The sequence below is a fragment of the Euprymna scolopes genome, chromosome 18, assembly GCF_053919585.1.
Source record: "Euprymna scolopes isolate OS-2025 chromosome 18, ASM5391958v1, whole genome shotgun sequence".
Lineage (NCBI taxonomy): Eukaryota > Metazoa > Mollusca > Cephalopoda > Sepiida > Sepiolidae > Euprymna > Euprymna scolopes.
In genome coordinates, this window is record NC_136499.1 from 25130237 (window position 1) to 25152175 (window position 21939).

General features: G+C 33.1%; 1 protein-coding gene and 1 long non-coding RNA gene across 10 annotated transcripts in view; one reads left to right on the forward strand and one right to left on the reverse strand.

The window, feature by feature from the left end:
* Window positions 1-21939, reverse strand: part of LOC145297535 (uncharacterized) — a 330130-nt gene that overhangs the window by 176627 nt on the left and 131564 nt on the right. The gene's annotated exons all lie outside the window — the stretch shown is intronic.
* LOC145297539 (uncharacterized) overlaps window positions 1-21939 on the forward strand; it is a 442212-nt gene that overhangs the window by 129148 nt on the left and 291125 nt on the right. For 2 of the 3 annotated variants that reach the window (XR_013870265.1, XR_013870264.1), the window contains one exon: window positions 14911-16341. The exons of the other annotated variant lie outside the window; for it this stretch is intronic. This is a non-coding gene — a long non-coding RNA (uncharacterized LOC145297539). Of the gene's footprint in view, window positions 1-14910; window positions 16342-21939 lie in introns of those variants that run through there. 3 annotated transcript variants of the gene reach the window in all.

Consider the following 21939-nt stretch of genomic DNA (forward strand, 5'->3'; position numbering starts at 1 on the left):
AACGGACAAACAGGCAAGGGTGAATTTACAGGTCCACCCTCCTGTATGCGATTAAAAGAAAGCAAAACAAAAATGTAAGCACGAAGATTGGCAATTCCAAGTATTTACTGCTAATTGTTAATACGTAGAAAAAAAAAACCTTAGCAATTGTTTTCTTTCTTCCTTGTTGGTTATTTAATAACAAGCCTTTTGTTTAATGCAATTTCATTGCCTGATGCAATCGATGTAAAAATTGTACACATATGGTTAAACTTATTGGTCACAGTGTCTATTTCACGCATTTACATTGAATGTCTCATTTTTCATTATTTGGATTTTTTTTAACTATTAGTCTCATCTTGAGTGTTATTTTCACAACATTTCAGTTGATGGAACTTCCGACCTTCTTCAGATGCATATTGTCAAACTCAGAGAACCTTCTGCCGAACTTGGGAAATGCACTAAATTTCAACAAGATATGTCTGAAAAAGGTCGGAGGTTACATCCGCCGAAAATATTGTGAAAATGCCAGCCAAAATGAGAACAGAAGTGCAAAGAATCTAAATGATACGAAAAGTCAAATTCAGAAATTCAGAAACATAATGTCTTATTTTTTAAATATTTTTCCCTCTCTTTTAACTAAAGATTTAAAAACTTGAATATTGTATAATTAATTCATACAACCTTGTTTTTTATTTTCACCTGCATATTATGTATTAGATAACCTTTGTTTGTTGGTGGTAATGTTTGTGTGGGAAATAATATTACTGATGCAAACATCTGTATCAACAAAAAAATGCAGTGTAAACCACATAATATAGTGTGAGAAAAAAAATTTGAATGTTAAACATGTTCATCTGTATAAAACATGACTCATTAATTGTTACAATTACTAACTGTTTGATACTGCAAAAAGTCAAACATGAATTTTTTAGATGAGGATTGATAATTCATATTATTACGATTATTCAGACCACTGTTCTCATCTTGAGTGTTAGTCTCACAACGTTTCGGTTGATGTAATCTCAGACATTTTTCATGTATATTTTGTTAAACTTGGGAATCTTTCAGTCAAACTCGAAAATCTGCACGCAATTCTGAATTATTTAATCCATGGGGGTAGCATGCTATCATTCCATGATCCACCAATGTCCAAGTAATTCGCTATTATATTTCAAGTGCCGTCCACATAGAAGATGGCATCTTTAACCTCCAGAAGAGTGTAATTTACAAATGAATTTTACCAAGTACTTTATCCACTACACCACCTTTAAAACAAAAAATTTCATTCGAAATTTCATGCAGAATTCAACAAGAAGGACGAGGGTTACATCGACCGAAACGTTGTGAAAATAACAACAAAGGTGAGAACAGTAGTCCGAAGAATCCAAATAATACGAATCAACGATGCATATATATCAAGGTCATAGAAACATCATCAATTTTATTATGACCATCGATTTTTATCTTTATTAATATTCTCGACAAAGAGAAAAAAAAATCCATAATTGCTCTTTGTTGGGTATTGACTAAAAAGCATCCTGTTTAATGCGATCTCATTGGCTGATATCCATGTAAAGATGGTGGACATATGCTGAAACTTACTGAGCATTGTTTCTATGAAAATAAAAATATTTACATAGGATTGTTGTTGTTGTTACTACTACTACTACTACTACTACAAGGGCATTCATCCTAGTCGGGTTGAGTCGGCTTCTTCATTGACCTACACTACATCCAGAATCATGGCAACCCATACACGGCAGTCCTGAGCAAGGCCGTAAAATATGGCTAAACAATCGCAATTACACCATCTGTAGATTTGGGAGCTTAACTAAGTCCTTCTTAACCCATTAGGTCTCACTGTCCTATAAATAGAACTCAAAATAATTTCCTTTTAAAAATCTATAAGATTATATATAATGGTACTGCTTACTGGATTCTGAAGAAAGGATAAAATTCATCTAGATTCATCAACCTCTCTCCCAGAATTGTTGGAACCCTTCTTAAAAAATTCTTGTAAAATTTGCAAAAATTCTATTTGTTTGATGATGTAGGAACTTATATAAATGAGTCTTGCAATAGTAACTAACTTATTGCTGTATCAAAGGTACAATGTAACTCTTCATGTGAACTGTTTTGCTCTTTACCATAATGTGTAAATTTTATATTGAATGTATAGCTTTTCAATTTCTAAAATATATCACATGTACCTCATTTATAGAAGAGTCAATATTTCACTTTCTAAATAAAACAAAATAACGCTTTTTTTCTTTTCAATTTATTTATACTAATCCATTCTCAGTCATTACACAGTTTCAATTGTAAAAAAAAATAGATTTCCTTGGACGTAATGGGTTAATTGTTCAGGTTTTTAGCTGTCCACTGGTTTGCTTTTGTGACCTTTGCAGGAGGATTCCATCACAAATTAATTCTTCATCTGAGTGATGAGTTACATGTCTCCACTATTGAACACTTGCGAACTCGGTTGAAAAGTGGAAAAAAAGAACAGGAACTCCAACTCGCTTTTTGGTTTGTATGACGACATTTATTTCTTTGTTGTTACAGCCAGCCGTGATGTCACGCACGTGATAGAGAACGTTCTCCACGTCTCTCTCGAGATTTTGAACGTTATCTTGTCTCTGTCGAGATCTTTGTATTTTTTTTTTTAATTCTTTGCCCCCTTCCCCACCACCAATAACGTCACTTCTCATGCATTTACATACGCACATACGCACTATGTTACATCATCAAAGACGTTGCTGCAACAGGACAGATGGAAAAGACTTTAGTTGAGGTGTGGGTGGAAAACAGTTGAGGTGTGGGTGGAAAAGAACACAGTCGCCCTGTTAACAAGGAAAAATGGTGTCGAGACAGTCATTGTCACAGGGTATCCCATTTTCGTATATATATATATATATATATATATCATCCTTCTTTTGCTAAAGAGTAGGTCTTTCCTTATATATAAAATCAGGAAACTGCTAAAATGCAGATCTCCCTTTATATATAAAAAAACTTGACATTGCCAGAAATTGGATGAAGAATCCTCTCATTTTGCACCCAAGCCTACTACTACTACTACCAAGAACTTTCATTCATTATATCAATAACGTTATTCACACTTGTACATTCAAATCGCGACATCCTTGTACCATGTGTTCCGCATAAGTACAAGGATGCAATGATTATAGTAGAGGGATCTAAACAACCTTATTGTGAATGGAAAAAAAAAACTTCTATAATAATAAAATTACAGTTTTCCTGTGGAGGTTACCATTTTATTTATTTATATGAGCACAGATGATGACCTTACCAAGAAAAGATAAATGCATCATACATTGCGAACTTTATAAATATCTTGGTGGTAGGCTGAAACAATTGTATACTCTGAATGGGAATTAAAAAAAAAGTGACTTTTGGTGAATTTGTATGAGTTTGTTCTATGCATTCAAGGTGGTTCATATAATATAAAAATATTTATAGCTTTAGTCCTACACTATTTAGCTATTGAAAAAACTGTGTTGTGCAGAAAATATTCAAAATTGACATAATAATTGTATGATTGTTTCTGTGCTATGAAACAGGTGCTATTCAAAAGTGGATGTTTTGACATGTTGAAATAAATAAATGGTAAGATGAATAACATCTTGGAATTTGGGACATAGCTGTTTCGTCATTTATTTGCATATGCTCTGTAGTTAAATTTAACATACATTGAGCTTCATAAATAAAAGGATTGGTATAAAGGGTTAAATATAATTGGAAAAGCATACTTTTCACACAAATTTAATTGTTATAGTAAATAATTATGTCAGCCCCTTTAAAAAAACTCGTTTCTTATCGTTGAGCACTTTCAGTTGAAATAAAGTTGGTCAAGTTAGCTCTTATGCATAGATCATCATATAATGGTTAGATCACTCTGACTGATGTAAAAAAACATTTAAAAAATAAAGTGTTTAAATTTCAATGTTATTTCACGCGGTTAACGGTAGACGAATGGATACAGTCCTTGCTAATGAAGCCAGAGATGGCTTGTGTCGCCAGGTTCGAATCTATCGACTAGTGTTAATCGCGACACCCTGCACTTGAAGATTCCTGAAAGGATGAAACACTAGTGTCTGTAGGTATTTAATTATTATAGTAAATAATTATATATATATATATATATATATATATATATATATATATATATATATATATATATATATATAAGAGAGAGAGAGAGCGATTATATATCTATCAGAGTTGTAGACTGACCATCAAATTTATTACGGCGGTTGATATTTTTAATCTTTGCTAATATTCTCGTTTATCGAAACACAAATCAGTAATTAGTGTAATTACAGTTTTTTTTGTCAAGTATTGAATAACAAGTTTACAGAAAATCTCATTGGAGAGATATTAATGGAACGATGGTGGACATATACTTAAACGTATTCGCTCTTGTTCTAACTATTATTTACAAGCCAATAAATGTAGTATATCCATATACATACTCTTAAGAGATTCAGATTTTAAAAGACTTGTATGCAAATATAAGTAGAACTCACTTTTGATCAAATTCAATTGTTTCTTTTTATTTGCTGCAATTCAATTTTTGTGTTATAAAAATTTATATATATATATATATATATATATATATATATATGATATAAAGCTGAATGTGTGTGTGTGTGTGTGTGGTCACGAATAGGCTCCTATATGGTTGACTATTTTAAAAAACTGATTACATATAATGATAGAAGATGTATCGGGACACAGGAATGGGTATGTTTGATCTGGCAGAACGGTGGTTCATTAAAATTGTGGGGTCTGCGTTCGCGCCTGGTCCACAAAGTATGAAATAAAAAACTAAAAAAAAAAGAAAAAAAGTTTACAAGTGTTTTTGATATAGATGTACATAATAATACTTTGATAAGTATGTTTTAATTTAAATAGGAATGATATAATAAAATTGTAGGGTTTATGTTCGCGCTTGGCCTCCATATAATGGAAATAGGCACAAACTTTAATAACGACTTTTCATATGTATCTGCGTAAGTATACTTTGATAATTATGTTTCAGTTTGGAGAAATATGGTATAATAAAATTATGGGGTGTTCGTTCGCACCTGACCTCTATAGAATGGAAATATGTCACAAAGTTTAACAAGGTTTTTTAATATAGATCCACAGAATATTGTGATAAGTGTTTCAGTTGTGAACAGGTATGGTATAATAAATTATGTGGTTTATCTATTTTACTTTTACTTTCATCATATTTTGCTTTGGTTTTGATACCCCCAAATTCGAAGCTTACAACCCTTCCTTTTCATAACCTATCATACTTTCATAAATCAGAGTCCATTTTCTGTAGGCTCTTTTTAAACCCAGTCAACGGCGGGTACTTTTGCTAGTATATATATATGAGGAAGGGAGATGCAAAGATGATGGACATATAGTTATACATATTCGTTGTTGCTTTAACTATTTTTTTTTATAAGCCAACAATTACGCATAGTAAGATTGTTGAGTTTCTTGAAATACCTGGTCAAACATAAGTCACTTTGCAAGTCAATTTCTTAAAGCTGTCCAATGTATGCCAGCCTGTAAAACGAAACGGATATTAAACTGATGATGATGATATATTTATTGCAATTGATATATATATATATATATATATATATATATATATATGTTTTTAAGATCAAATATCCAAAATATCGTTTTACCAATATTACATTTCCTTTTTTATTACTTCCGCGGAGAAATAAACCAAAACGAAAACTTGGATGCATCGGAAGCAATAAAACGCTCGAAATTGATCTGCTTGTTAACTATTTTCATCAAGAGTTATCTTCTCTTGGTTGCTATGGAAAAATGGTTTGTCATCGTAGGTGGCGCTGTTACTAACCTTCTCATTACAGGCGAGGCATTAAAGCAATTTGCATTGGAATGGTGGTGCGTCATTGATTAATGTCGTAAGTAGCAGAGTTAACAGAAAAAACACGTAAGGATAGGAAAGGAGGCGTATTATTTGGATTGTTTAGACTACTATTCTCATCTGGATTGTTATTCTCACAACGTTGCGGCCGATGTAACCTACGACTTTCTTCAGCTGTAGCTTAATAACAGCTCTCATTGATGAATGTCAAACAGAATACCCCCCCCCAATTCAAAATGAAAGAGTGTAGAGTCATTATCATTTTCGTAGTAATATGGGTCTGTACGAATTTGATATAATGTTTCCTGAATTTTAATACAAGGATTAATAATATGTATTATTTGGATTGCTCAGATTACTTGACTAGTATATCACAACGTTTCAGCCGATGTAACCTCCGATGTTTTTCAAGTATATCTTGACAATAGCTCTTATAGGGGTGGAAAGAATTTTTCTATTTTTTCCCCAATGAACCACAGTTATTAGAATTCAAAGTGTATGATACGTTTATGAAACATTTTATAATAACAAATAATATAATTATAATAATATAATAACTAGCGGGACATGTGGAAATTCCACAGCAACATCTTTCATATGTAATATATTGCTGCTGGGCATTCTGTGGAAGTTCAGTGTAAATGGAAACCTCGCGATATTATTGTAACCCTTTTGTTAAAACTGTGGAAGCATTTATCTAAGTAATCTGGTTAATGTAGTGTCAGAATATATCTGGTTATTACGGTTTATCTTCAATATCCTTGTAGGATGTTTTAAAATATGCAAACAAAGAAATTACTTACGGCGATTTTAAATGGTACCTCTTCTTTTATCATAAATTGGATTCATTAATGAGAAAAATTAAAATAACTTACCTCTGAGCTATGTTTCCAGATGTTAACAAATCTGGGTTTTTTTTTCTAAGAAGAAATTATTTGTTGAAATTTTATTATCTCCCTTGCCGATGCAACCTAAATTTTCCCCTGTAAAAATTCTTTTTTATCAATAGGAAAGAAAGACTATTTTTGGGTTCGGGTTTTTTCGATACTTATCGGACGAATTTCTGTACAAAACATGTCTAAGAACACTGTCAGACGTATAAATTATCTTTGTGTGAAAGTTGCAAAAGATAGACTCAGCCGTTTCGGAACATATAAGAAAGAAACTCACACACACAAAGTGACTTTTATATAATAGTAGAGATAGAGATAAGTACAGGTGTAAAAATTTTCAGAATGGTTCATGAAAAAATATTTAAAAAGAATAACTTTTAAAAAATGCAACAATTTTTGATTAAGAAAACAAAAAATGGTTGTAAACACGAAAATATAGTAAAATCACGAACAAGAACAATTAATGAAGAAGTATAAGTTAAAATTTGAAATGAATGTTTTTCATATTTATTTTAGAAATTATCTTGTTAGTGCTACGTGAAAAACATTTACCCTTCTCAGAGGCTCGATGGTGTCTTGACGTTTGGGAAATCCAGGTCTATAATAATAAAAAAAAAAGTCATGAACTCTATTCTTTACGGATCTATCTTTTTTCTTGTAAATTCTGCCTTTGTGTTAAGTATTACAGTCAATACAGTAAATATCCTGTTTCAAAACAGTTCTCAGTTCTAATTCATGATAGGTAACGGATGTAAGATGTATTTTTCTTAAAAAATCGACAACATTAATAAACCGATGAATCATAAAAATGCTAAACAATTTTTACATTTATGAATTTTTGAGATGAGGATTGATAATTTGTATTATTCGAACTACTGTTCTTACCTTGAGTGTTATTAACACAACATTTCGGTCGATGTAACCTCCAACCTTCTCCAGGTGTATCTTGTTGAACACTGGAGTTTTTATTCATGATGTCATCGGTCCTTGCACAAGAGCCTGTGGCATAACGGATAACGTACTTAGTAAAATTCAGTGGTAAATACACTCTTGTGAAGATTGAAGGTTCAATCCTCAGTGCGGGTGACTAAAATACAATTGCGAATTACTTCTACCCACTCATGGTTGAGGGAACGAGAGCATGCTACTCCCATAGATTACATAAAAGGTACCATTCAAAATTTGACAGAAAAATTCACGATTTTGACAAGATACAAGGTCGGAGGTTACATTGACCGAAACATTTAGCAAATAACACTCTAGATGAGAACATTAGTCCGATTGATCAGGTTGTCAGTTTGTGTGATTAATCACTTCAACACCGCCACTTTCCATGCTTACTAGAGTATATTAATCAAGTGATACCAAAGGTGGAGAGTTAGTTGAAAAAAATTCCAACTCTCGAGTTGGTAAAAAAAAAACTTTGACTCATGCAAAAGTTGCTGACTTCAACTTTTCATATTAGAGGTTAACAAGTTAAACTCATGCAAAGTTTAAAAAATTTAACTGAATCCTATAGCTTCCCAAAATTTATTAATTCGCTCATTCTAAGAATATTTTATTTAAATCAAATGCTCAATTAATTTGATATATTTTCTTTTTTTTTTTTTCTATGATATTAAAATAGCTGCATGTATGGGCATGAGAGAGAGAGAGAGAGAGAGAGAGAGAGAGAGAGAGAGAGAGAGAGAGAGAGTTCTCTATTTACTATCATAAAGTAATATTGGAAATAGCCAGCTCCCTAAAAAGGGCATTGGACAAAAACAAAAGTACCTCAACCCCCTTCAAAAAGGTGATGCTGTTATATTATCCCTATTTAATATCTCTCTACAAAGGCAAAGTTAGACTCAAGAGTGTTTAATGAGCTACGTTCGATTTATTTAAAAAAATAATTGTATCAATTAATTAAAAAACTACTAGACAGATTTTTATGAAATTTGGAAATTTGGAATGTAGATAGTAGACATAAAAGAGATTGTAATAAGCAACATTTTATTGATTTAAAAAATAATTGTAACCATAAATTATATATATATATATATATATATATATATATATATATATATATATATATACACACGCAAGCATGTCTAAGCAAACCCAGGTTAAACAAGGTCACCTTTTAATACATAACAAAAGATGGCCCATTCCCAACAAAAATATAGAAAGAGGCGAATTACAAGTGAAGAGAACTTTTGTTTGATAAATGTACCACCATTGGTTTCTATAAACAAGTGTGTGTATAACAAAGAATCTGATTGGCTTACTAGCAAACTTAACACCACATGTATATATAAAAAACGCAGTAACACTAATAGTAATAACTAATACAATAATCTGAGGAATCCTCATGAGGATGAAATGCAGATAATCCTGTGTATCTTAATAGCATACATATTTTCATAACTTACTATCTAGCTGTACTCACGTATTGAGTACTGTTGAAGTAAATACTGAAAATCGACAAACACACACACACACCTATATATATATATATATATATATATATATATATATATATATATATATAGGTGTGCGTTGTGAGAAATTTATTACTCGCATCTCAATTTCCTCCCTGCAGAGGCAAAAGAATCCACAAATACAAAAGCCATACCTTTCAAACTCAAAATTTATTCAAATATAACAGCAATGAAAGTTTATTGGTTCTGCTATTGTATATTTGCAAAATGGTGGCCCGTTTTGCCCCCATACGCATGGAGCCTTTAGTTCTGAATTCCTATTCTCGGAATGTTAGTTCGTTGTTCCTCGAAAAGATCCATGAATGTTCATGATAAACTTGGCGGGAATGATGGCGCCTATAATTAGGCGTAATGTGAGCCCCTTGGGCCTCAAGATGAATTGAGATAAGATTCAATATTTGGTAAATAAACATGCAGAACAGTTCTTGAATGTCATCCTCAATTAGGATAAATTCAGCAGCATAAGTAGTCTCTGCTTGTAGAGATGTGGTCCTTTGTTCACCAACTGTTTGGTGTTCATGAAGAATTGTCTTAGCTCCCTACAGTGGGAGCCACTGGGTTTTTTAGTCTATCCCGATGCCGAGTTCTGTATAGACTGAAAAAGAAAGCATGATACAAAAGCGTGCCAAGTCAATCACCTGACACATTCAAATTTAAACCAATGACAGCCAACCACTAATGCGTGGGTGGACAAACAAGAAAAGATGGCTGCCGTATATGAAATTTCTCACAGTGTGTGTCGTTTTTCAGTATTTACTTCAACAGTACTCAATACGTGAGAACAGCTAGATAGTAAGTTATGAAAATATGCATGCAATTAAGATACACAGAATTCTCTGGCTTGGGAGAGGTGCTAGTCTAGCGGCACTAATGAGTTGTGATACAACGAAACAGGACTGAATGTCAATGACTTCAAATATATTTTAAGCCCCCCTCTTTGGGTAGAACACTGTCATAAATAATCTCACCCGCTACTTAATTGGCTGAAAAATGCGAAGCTCGCTGTTTGTTTATAAACAGGTGTTTTGAGCACTATAAAAGTGGTGGACGGATGTTTGTTTAAAATAGACATTTGGCGAGGTTATTTACGGGCACCACTCCCGTCGGTCGATCGGTAGAACTGCTGACTATCAACGCGATAGTTCTAGATTCAATCCTCGGCTTGGGAAAGGTGCTAGTCTAGCAGCACTGATGAGTTGTGATTCAACAAAACAGGACTGTATGTCGATGACTACAAATATATATATATATATATATATATATATATATATATATATATATATAAGAAATTGAAATAAAGAATCATAAAAATGAAAATCCTTAATCTATTGATTTTCAAAGATATGCACTTTTCATCAAAAGATAAACATTAGTAAAAAAAATGCATAAATTTGAAAATATACTAGATAGACCAATTACAAAAAAAAAAATATGTAAGAAACGTTTTTGTGAAAAAAAAAAGTCATTTCAATAACAAATTAAATCAATCAATTAATTCCTAAATTAGTAATCAGTGACGTTAAAATTTGATGGATCAATAAATATTGTAATTTTTTCAATTTTATTTTCATCATCTATTTTTTCTTTAATTTTGTAATTGCTCTATCTGGTACATTGAGCTTTTAATTATTCTGACACTCATAGGTTCCAATATTTATATTTATCATTCTGACACTCATAGGCTCCAATATTTATATTTATCACTGCAATATGTGTGTGTGCATGAACTAAAAATCAATACTTTTTCAAAAGTGCCCAATACATATATAGAACTTTATATAAATTAAATTATATAAACATTGTAAGAAGTCTTTTTTCTTTTATTATTCAATTTTCACCCCAAACAAGGCACAGTGCCACTTTGAAGCAGGGGGCTACTATCAGGGACTTAATTTGCAGGGGCATTATGAAGGGAGATGAGTAGAAAGATGTTTGTTCACATTACACTTGAATTTCTGCATATCAGTACAGTTGGGAAAGCAGAATCCCGGAAGGGAGTTCCAAAGACCTGCATTTCTGGGGAAGAAACTATTGGAGTAAAAGGCTTTCTTGCACCTAGGGATCTCTACTGTAAAGGGATGAGACTTACTAGCTTGTCGGGTTTGTCGGGGGTAGTTACGTTGAGGAGGTAAAAGTGTTTGCAGTTCGTCAGAGCATTCACCATTAAAGTATTTGTAGAACAGGCAGAGGGATGCAACATCTCGTCGATGGGACAGAGGCTGAAGCCTAGATGACAGTTCAGGACCTATCAGGTTGGCGACTCTCTTTTGAACCCTGTCCAGGAGCGAGAGACAAGCAGCAGATGCACCAGCCCAGATGTGACAACAGTACTCCATACATGGGCGAATGGTGGCCTTATAGAGGTACAGGATATTTTCAGGCATAAGTAGTTTTCTAGCACGGTAGAGGGAGCCAACCTTCCTTGCAGCAGCCTTGGCAATGCTCTCAATGTATCTATTTCAGTTCATATTCCCTGTAAAGGTTAGGCCGAGGAGTTTAAAAGAAGTACTTTCAGGCAATGTGTTCTTGGCCATTGCTATTGGTGGTAGAGAAGGTTTCTTGTAGTTATTGAAGGAAACAAGCTTAGTCTTAGCAGCATTGAATGTGACCATCCATTTTTGTCTCCATTCCACTACAGATTGGAGGTCATCCTCTAGTGTTTCTGCCATTTCCTTAGATATGTGTTCATTTGTTTTCCCCTCATATCTGTTATAGAGAATGGTGTCATCGGCAAATATACCCATCTCGATACAATTTTATCAGGGAGGGCAATTATAAATATCAGGAATAATAGAGGTCCAAGGATAGACCCCTGAGGTACTCCCGCATTTATGTCATATTGTTTAGATGTACATGATCTACACGGATCATCAATATTTTGACATTCCCATGTCCTCAATAGAACTCTCAAAAGAATCTTTCAGTCAAAAAGAAAATGTTTATATAATTTTATATATAAGTTAAAAAGTAAAAAAAAAATCAACACAAAATTTTAACCATCTATTCTATTAATTAATTTCGTCCATTTTAATTTTATGTCACACTAGTGGGGGGTACCCGGCCTTGCCCGGGTGTTTGGAGATGTGTGTGTTAAAAAAAAAAAAACGTTGGCCGAGTGTTTGGAGGTGCAAAAGAAAAAAAAAGTTTAGCTAGGATTGAACCCGAAGCCTTGACGCGAAGGTGGAAACGAAAGGGAAAAAAAGCCAGACACCTAACCATCTCGGCCAAGAGGGGAGAGGAATTGATAAGTGTATTAAATTAACGTTTATAAAGCGAAATTAACAGATGCGAAAAAATCGCGTGATGTTTGACCTAGTTTTGCGCTGCAAGCCAGTTACTGTTTCCCCCGCTTTTTGCTTTTCGAAGACGCGGCGAGTTGGTAAAAGTCGGACAAATTAAATAGAAATGTGACCCCTGTCGTTAAGTCGTAGATATTATCATTTAGACATGATATAAAAAGTTTTAAGAATGAGCGACCCCCCCCCCCAGATAAGGCCGGCGAAAAAAGCCTTTTCCAGACATACACAAAAGCAAACATACATACACACACACATTTTCGCTTTCATATATATAGATTAATAGCGGGGGGGGGGTATCCGGCGTTGCCCGGGTGTTTACAGGTATATGTGTTAAAAAAAAAGTTAAAAGAAAAAAAAGTTTTAGTAGGAAGGTAGGATTGAACCCTTAAGCCTTGACGCGAAGATGGAAACGAAAGGGAAAAAAAGCCAGTTACCTACCACGAGGGAGAGGAACTGATAAGGGTGTTATATGAAAGTTTATGAAGCGAAATAAACAGGTGCGAGGAAGTGGCGTGGTGTCTGACCTAGTTTTGCGCTGCAAGCCAGATTATTTCACTTTTCGAAGATGCGGCTAAAATTCGGGCTAATTAAATACACATGCGACCCCCCATTGTTAAGTCGTATTATTATGATTTAGATGCGATATAAAAAGTTTTAAGTATCAGCGAGCCTACCCAGAAGGCCTGGGAAAAAAGCCTTTCGCGGACATACACAAAAAGCAAACATACATACATACATATATACATACATACATACATACATACATACATACAAACATACATACATACATACATACATACACACATTTTCGCTTTTATATTTATAGATTAGATCGAAATTAATTTCATCGATCCTGGTGAAATGAAATGAATTATAAAAATAACTAAAATGTTGTGTAGGTTTTTGTCTTTTTAACTTTTATTCAAGCTCTCCTATTCAAGTTTTCATACAGAAATTACTCTATCCATCAAGGATCCAACACACAGCACTAATATATATATATATATATATATATATATATATATATATATATATATATACATAAACCTATATAAATTGTTCAAAACCAGTTAGATTAAGTTATCTCTGACGAATCCTGAAGGATTGAAAAGTACTTGGACTTATGAGAAATATGGTGATTACATCAGCCAGTTCCTGCCAGAAGTGAAGGCTGTTATTTGGAAGTTGGAAATGATCGAAAATACAATTAATAGACAAAAAACTTCTATTTTATTTAATGAAATATGCCTAGGAGAAAACATGCTGCCTAAATATATATTTTTTAATATTCAGTAGAACCCCGAGATACGGAATTAAAAATTAGTTACAAAATATAGTACAGTATATAATACACACGTATATAATCAAATAACAATTTAAATGACGCCGAAAGGTGGAACAAATACAGTAACCAGGATTCAGAAAAAACATTGTATTCAACATCGTAACCTGAAAAAAAACGCATCCTACGGCCACCATATCCCAGGGTTCTGCTGTACATATAGTAAATTTAGTAAATATATATAGCAATAAAAAGAATTTTCTGCATATTATCCTCCTGTTAGCCCGGCCCTGTCAGTGGGGCATTAGAATACGGCGACTGTCCCCCTGCAGAGGGTAAAAGTCCCTCAATGGGGGTCCTGGATATGACCTTAAACTATATCCAGTGGTGAGGGCCCCAGCTTGTGGGCTTTGGGGAGTGTGGAGCTACTCTTTAATTACCATTGCTCCCAGGTCCACTCTGACCCAGAGTGGTAGTACCTGTTAGGGTCCCAACTATGGGTTAAATAGAAACCGACGTGAAAACAACAAATATATTCTATTAAAAAAAAGTTTTCTTCAAAATCTTTGGATTCGGCATTAAATAACCCGAAAAGGGTTGATATGCCGTAAAACAAAAACAACCAACAACCAAAATCCTCCTGTTAGCCCCAATCAGATTCTGATTCACTGACTAGCAAACTTATCATAGCATGAATATAAAAATATAAAAATATTAAGTAGCATTGATTTCATACAATAGCATAAGGATGTAATGCAGAAAAATCTGTGTAACTCAAATGGCATATATATTTTTTAAATATATAACCTAGCTCTACTCACCTATCGAGCAATGTTAAAGTAAATACTGAAAATAGATGCATGAAATTTTATGCAGATACATAAATAATACATATATAGATAATATTTAATTTAGAGAAATCGAAGTAACTGGAAAATACTTTTTTTTTTTATAGAAAAAATGATTTTATAGACTTTTAGAGAATTTCTAAAAAAATTTTTTAAAATATTATCGAAACATTATATGAATGACATAAAATATTTCTTTACAGTTATCACAGCTACTAAAGAACGTGCGGATCATGACCTTTTGCAAAAGATACGAGAAACAGCAGAAATCAACCTTGGAGGCTACAGGATGTGACCTTGAAACTTGGAAAGCAGCAGAGAATCAATAAGCATGGCATCACTCCATCTGCAGCTGGACAGTGGAGGAGGAACAAGAAAAACCATATTTTACAGAAACGGCGACTATCTTGCTGCCCTTTTACCCCTGCTTCCATGGCCAGAAGAAATGTCCTGCCTGAATCAGCAGTCATCAATCTATGACAACGGCATTGGAAACAGGGTGTGGAGAGGTTATGTTTCTGAAATTGTTCAGTTGTAAAGTCCCTGCTGATTGATGATATATATATATATATATATATATATATATATATATATATATATATATATATATATATATACTAGACTTGAGTAAGTATATGTTATAACTAGCTATGGAATAGTGAGTACACAGAATTAATGTATAAACGCACAAAAATTGAATGCATGCACGCACGCGCGCGTGAAAACAAACGTGGCGACCAGTGAAAACATACACAATTTCAATTGTGCAAAAAACTGAATGCACGCACGAAAACAAACGTAGCAACTAGCAAAATCAATACGGAATACATTGGATAATAAAGGTCTTAACATCATTGCTCTTAGATTAAATGAAAAATCTATTATATAAGGGGGGGGGTCCGTTGAAAAAAAAATTGAAAAAAAAAAAAAACGAAAAGAGAAAAAATACAAGAAGAGTGTGCATTGTACATGTCCACCCTAGTTTTTTTTTTTTTTTTTTGTGTGTTAACAACCTTTAAAATATCAGGAATTAATAATTAACTGATTAAGACGGTGAGACATTTTCAAAGCAAGTCTTTAAAAAAAATGAAAACTCCACTCCACACACGTTTTGAAGTGTTTCTACGTATTTTCAAAATGTTTGAAACTTATGACCCCACCCCCACCACATTCTGTCCCCATACCCGCCACCAAGCATGGAAAAAAAAAAAAATGCTAATGATTACATGTTTCGCTACATCACCAAGAAGTGGGGTCTCATTTTATGTTAAATTTATATAAGAAAGTGATCCCCTACGCTAAAATGTTGAATTTTTATTTTAAAAAACAAATTCCTTCTTTTATATTATCTTTAAAGGCCGTTGAAACGTATTAGCAAAAAAAAAAAAAAGAAAAAAAAAAGAAAAGAAAAAGTAGATTTTGATTTCTTTTAGGCGGTAAACTATATTGGGTTGGGTCGTAAAAAAACGAAACAGTTTTTTTTTTTAAATATGTAAATTGATCAAGTGTTTTTTTTTGTTTTTTTAGGAAAACATATTTGCTTTTGTTTTTTTTTTTTGTTGAAAACAATTCCAACTTGCAATGAAAAATACAAATAAAATAATCGTAAATAAATAATTTTGGACACGAAAAAATCAAGTTCTGGTTATTAATTACTCACAACTTGGGTAAAGAAAATATTTTTTTTAAATATGTAGGTGCACTTGAACAATCGGCATCCCCTTACAATTTTTTCTTTTTCGTCTTTTTTTTTTTTTTTAACTATTTCTGCAGATCATTAGACACTAAGCTACCAGATTATAGAAAAAGTTGAAAAAAAAATCAATATTTAGACTTGAGAGGGGGTTCAGTTTCACATACAACGTTCTAGTAAATCGATCCCCCATTTTCAGAATTGATTTACAGCCCTGATTTGACATTGGCTCCTTCAGCCATCCCCACCATTATTATTATTATTTTTTCGGTGAAAGTGCACTGGGGGACCACCCGAAGACGATCAATGCACGGTTGCCGCACTGGTTGTTCAATCTGCAAAGGATGTTTATTCCGAAAGCCGTTCTTAACATGGGGAGGTTGGGGGTGTTTATTCCGAAAGGCATTTTCTCATTTTCAACCTCCTCGTAATCAACTTTTTAAAGGTAAATCTTCGGGTGGTCCCCCAGTGCACCTTCACCATTTTTTCTTTTTTTTCTTTACGACTTTTCACTTTGAGAAAAGTTCGGTTTGCCCCCCCCCCTCTCGTCATTATTTTTTCTTTAGTTTACCCATTGGCCCTTAGTGGGTAAGATGAAAATAGTTCAAAATAAAAAGTGATTTTGAGATTATATTGTCTTTTATTATCTTGAGAAAACATTTTTTTAAGTGATGAGTGAAAAAAATAAAACTCAGGAAGCCTCCAGAACACTATTGCAAACACTAATTAAAATTAAGGAGGCCCTAATAAAAGCACTCCTAAAACCAAGTTTCTACCTCTCCCCTCCTTGAAAAGAAAATATTTTTTAAGTAAGGTCTGAAAAAAAAAATCATCAGAAGCTACAGGAGTGCTACTAAAAGCAGTAAATATGGTTATAAATATGATTATAGTTATATATTGTATATTTAAATCAGTTTTTTTTTTTAACTCAACGTGGTTAAATTACATTTATTTTTAAGGAAAACACATTAAAATAAGTTAAAACAAAAATATTGTTAACCTTGTGTATGCTTTGAATAGCAGCATAGCAGTGGCATTTAATATCGGACTTAAGACAGGGCGGCCATGAAATAGGTAAGCAGATAAATTTTTGGAAACCGGAAGTCACAACCCAAATAGATGATTTAAACACCCAAGCAAGCAAGCAAGCTGATCTGAGTTTTATAGTTATATATATATGCTGATTAATGAAATTATATGTCACCAAAAAGAAAATCCGCACTTATCATTTTTTCCAAAACTGCAAATTTAAGCTAAATTGAATGTAATTGTTTAAACAACCTCATTTGATTCGCCTTTTATTCCTCTATAATTTTACCTGTTCATATTTGACTTTTAACTGAAGTATTTTAGTGTTCACGTGAATTTAAAAAATAACTTCAATTTGAGAAGGAAAAAGAAACCCCATAGCAACAAATGAGCTTAAAACCAGCATAAAATATCCATCTTTTAGGCAACAAAGCATCTCTAATTGTAATTGTTGTTGTCCCAGCTTATATAATGTAACATTTTGTCCATATGCCTAGACTTTCTCTTAGTGAACGACAGGAGCTCATTAATCTCCACCTTTCTGGTTTATCCAATTGAGAAATCGGCCACAGATTGAAATGTGATGTGTTGAGTGTTTATGGTTCCAGGTGAGAATTGTCTGAAGATAGCGGTTTCAATCCTACTTAAAGCAGGCCAGAGGATCAGTTAGCCAAAACATGGTGAGACAACAATTATGGAAGGCACTAATTATTGAGGAGGTAGTTAAGACTCAGCATTCCTAAAAATGTGCATACTTTTTTTTATGCTCCTTTGTTTTGTTCGTGACGAGTATGCGGGTAAACCGATTTTTTATTTTAAATGCTACTTTGTTTTGTTCGTGACGAGTGTGCAGATAAACCAAATTTTTGAAAGGAAAAAAAAATTCTTTGGCAATGTGAAATGTAGTGTTACTGAAAGTTTGTTATGTTTTAAGCATAATGAAAATAACAAATAAAGCCATAGGAAGTTACATGTTCCGGGGTCACCATTTTAGTTAATAATGAAGACAATGAAAGGAAGTCTCATTTTAATATTTGATAAACAATTTTGTCATTTTCGTTAGTAGCGTTGGTTGATGAGAGAGAAACAGATTAGTAGGTTGAAGTGTTCTTGTATAAAGATAGAATTAATATATTGCCGGCTTGTTGAGGAGAGAGTAGCTCAGTCCACACGTTTTTATAGGTAGTAGTCGCCAATTAAAGGAGAAAGAAAGGGCAAAGACTTCAGTGTGTTTGCGTGTTGTCATGGGCGAGTGTGAGTTGTATCGATGGGGCAATTCTTTAGCATGATAAATAAAGTTTGTGTGGATACTTGGAAACAAATGGTAGTTTGAAAAGAGCCATTGTTATCTTGTAGTACTCAGGTTCTGCCTGGGGCCGAAGACCCCTGGCGATGTGTCCTGCTGACAGAGCATCGAGGAAAAGAGAGGGTTTCAGATTTCGCCTTTTATATACTCTGTTACGTGATAAAGAGCTGGCTTGTGATTGGACAAGCCAAAAGGAAATGGATTTCAAATCTCGAATCATGAGAATTAGTTCCTGCCTGTGTTTGTAGTGAGTACCGGCTGCTACACAGTATTCCATCCTTGGATGTACCTGGCTCTTATATAGGTAGAGAATTACATCAGCAGTGAGATATCTACTGGAGCAGTAGAACAATCCCACTATTTTTCCGGTGACCTGGCAATGGATTTGATGTACATGTTCCTTTTCAGATCAGAAGTAAAGGTCAAGCCCAGAAGCTTATCAAAACATGGAGCCTCCCCAATTATTCATTTATTTCAATTAATGCCATATGGGGATCAGAGCGTTGATGATGTAAAGATAGAAGCTTGGTTTTAGATGCATTAAAAGTAACCAGCCACCTTTTCCCCATAGTACCATATGCTCATAATCAGATGAGAGAGAATCAGAGAGAACTTGGCCATTTACAGCTTTTGATGTGTTGCCATAAATGGTAGTGTTGTCAGCATAAATGTTTACCAATGATCTAAGAATGTGATTTGGAAGATCATTGATGTAAATCAGGAAGAGAGTTGGGCCCAGGATGGACTCCTGAGGGACTCCAGCATTAATACTGTGAGCTTCTGATTTCTGCCCATCAACTACTACTATTATGAACCTATCACAGAGAAATGACTTAATAATTGAGAAGACATTTCCATCCATACCATAACTGGAGATCTTTTGGAGTAGACCTTTATGCCATACCCTATCATAGGCCTTTGATATGTCAAGAGCAATTGCCCTAGAAAGGAAGTCTACATCGAGAGATTCATTAATCCTATGAGATATAACTGTTAGCACATCTGCTACTGAATGAAGATGTATTTCTTCCTTCAGAGCATATATGCTGTTGAGTTTCATTCTAGTAACCACTAAAAAAATCAGTCCATAATCATGATTTCTTTTTCTAAATTTTCTTTAATATAATATGTAAATGAGATTACTTCATAAAAAAATGGAAAATTTCGCCTATATTAAAAAAAAATCATGATTGTGGACTAATTTTTTTTTTTCTGATTACTGGAATAAAATTTAACATTTAACAGTATATATATATATATATATATATATATATATATATATATATATATATATATATATATATATATCCTATTAACGTCGTATTCTTGTCTGTTTACAATTTGATTAATACATACAAAAGATAGACCGTTTCACAAAGTAATTTTTATACTACAAACGAACTTTTATACACTTTTATTCCTGCATAATTTATATATATATATATATATATATATATATATATATATACTATTTTATTTAAAGGAAATCTACATTCAAAAAGTTATCTCATTTGCATATTATATTAAAGAAAATCTATTTTAATAATTAGCTCCAGTAATAGAATTAATTGTTCTATTTAGAAATATTAATAATATAAAGTTGATTTATTCAATTTATATTTAATTTATTTTTTAATTATTATTAGCCGACATCAGTTGTATTTAAAAATGGAAGTAAGCTTTATTTAAGCTATGCAAGTTATTTCCCCTTTGATTTTCATAGATGAAGATGGTTGTATTTATGTTTCCATAAATCCAAAATGTGGTCCACTTTCAGGAAAATCGTAACAAGTTGGTGCATCTTAAATAGAATGAGACTAAACCCTCTGCCAGGCAATATGTTTTGACTATATGTGTGTGTGTGTGTGTGTGTGTGTGTGTGTGTGTGTGTGTGTGTGTGTGTGTGTGTGTGTGTAATGAGACGACTAATCAGAATTAGAAATACAAAAAAAAAAAATCGAAATTTTAGGGGAATATCGAAAAATGTTATGCCTGTTTTCCAATGCCCCGATTTTTTAATATATATATTTTTTTATTTAGAATTCTTTGAAATGAAGTCGTCATAATTTATGCATCCATTTTTTTGTGAACTGTTATTCTCATCTTTATAGTTGTTGTTGTTTCATTATATTTCAGCCAACTTATCCTCTGGCCTTCTTCAAGTGGTTAACCGCAATGGGATAGAAATGCTGAGTCTCTTAACTGTATCCCCAGTAATTACTGCCTTCCATAGTTGTTGTTGTCTCACCATGTTTTGGCCAACTAATCCTCTGGCCTGCTTTGGGTAGGATTGAAACTGCTATTCTCAGACAATGCACACCTGAAACCGTAGAGACTCAACGCCTCTATCCACTGCATCATGGGCCTCGAAGGGCGATCAAGGTCGGATTTTATGGTTTTATAAATTCAATTATCTGGTCTTCCATTGTTAGGTCCGTATTGAATGGTATTATATATTATTTTATTTTTGCTTTTTGAAATTCTTTGGGATGAGGTCTTTATAATTTATGTATTCGTTTTTTTTTTAATGCAAACTGTTATCCTCATCTTTGTAGTTGTTGTTTCACCACAAAACATGCTGAAACATGTTTCCATGTTTTCGTGGTGAAAACAACAACAACTACAAAGATGGGGATAACAATTTGCAAAAAAAATCAATAAGATTTTTTTACTGTTTTTATTTTTTTTATTTTTGTTTAAAACTTAATTTTCTATGGATTGAATTAATGATGAAACAATGAATATTTATTGATTTTAAACTACCAGTAAAACTCAAGTGTATTTTTACATTTGCAAAAATATATACACATTTTACATGTTTTTTATTTTTTCTATTTTTTTTTAGTAATCCGATCCCCACCCCATAACGAAGTCTAATTTAGAAATTTACGTAGAATCGGAAATTTAGAATGGAATTGGTAATTGTATCAGAATTGGGAAAATATTGGGATCGTCCCATTACTAATATATATATACAGTGGATCCCCAACATATGAGATGAATTCGTTCCTGGATGAAGCTCATATCTCGAATTAAAATGTCACCATTAAGGAGATGTAGTGACACACGACACTATCAACCACCTAGTGGTTGCATCTGGAAACTCATAACTTGGATTTTCGCTCGTATGTAGCGGAGGATTTTTGCTCTGAAGCCATCTCGTATCTCGAATTTCTCGTAACTCGGGTAGCTCGTATGTTGGGG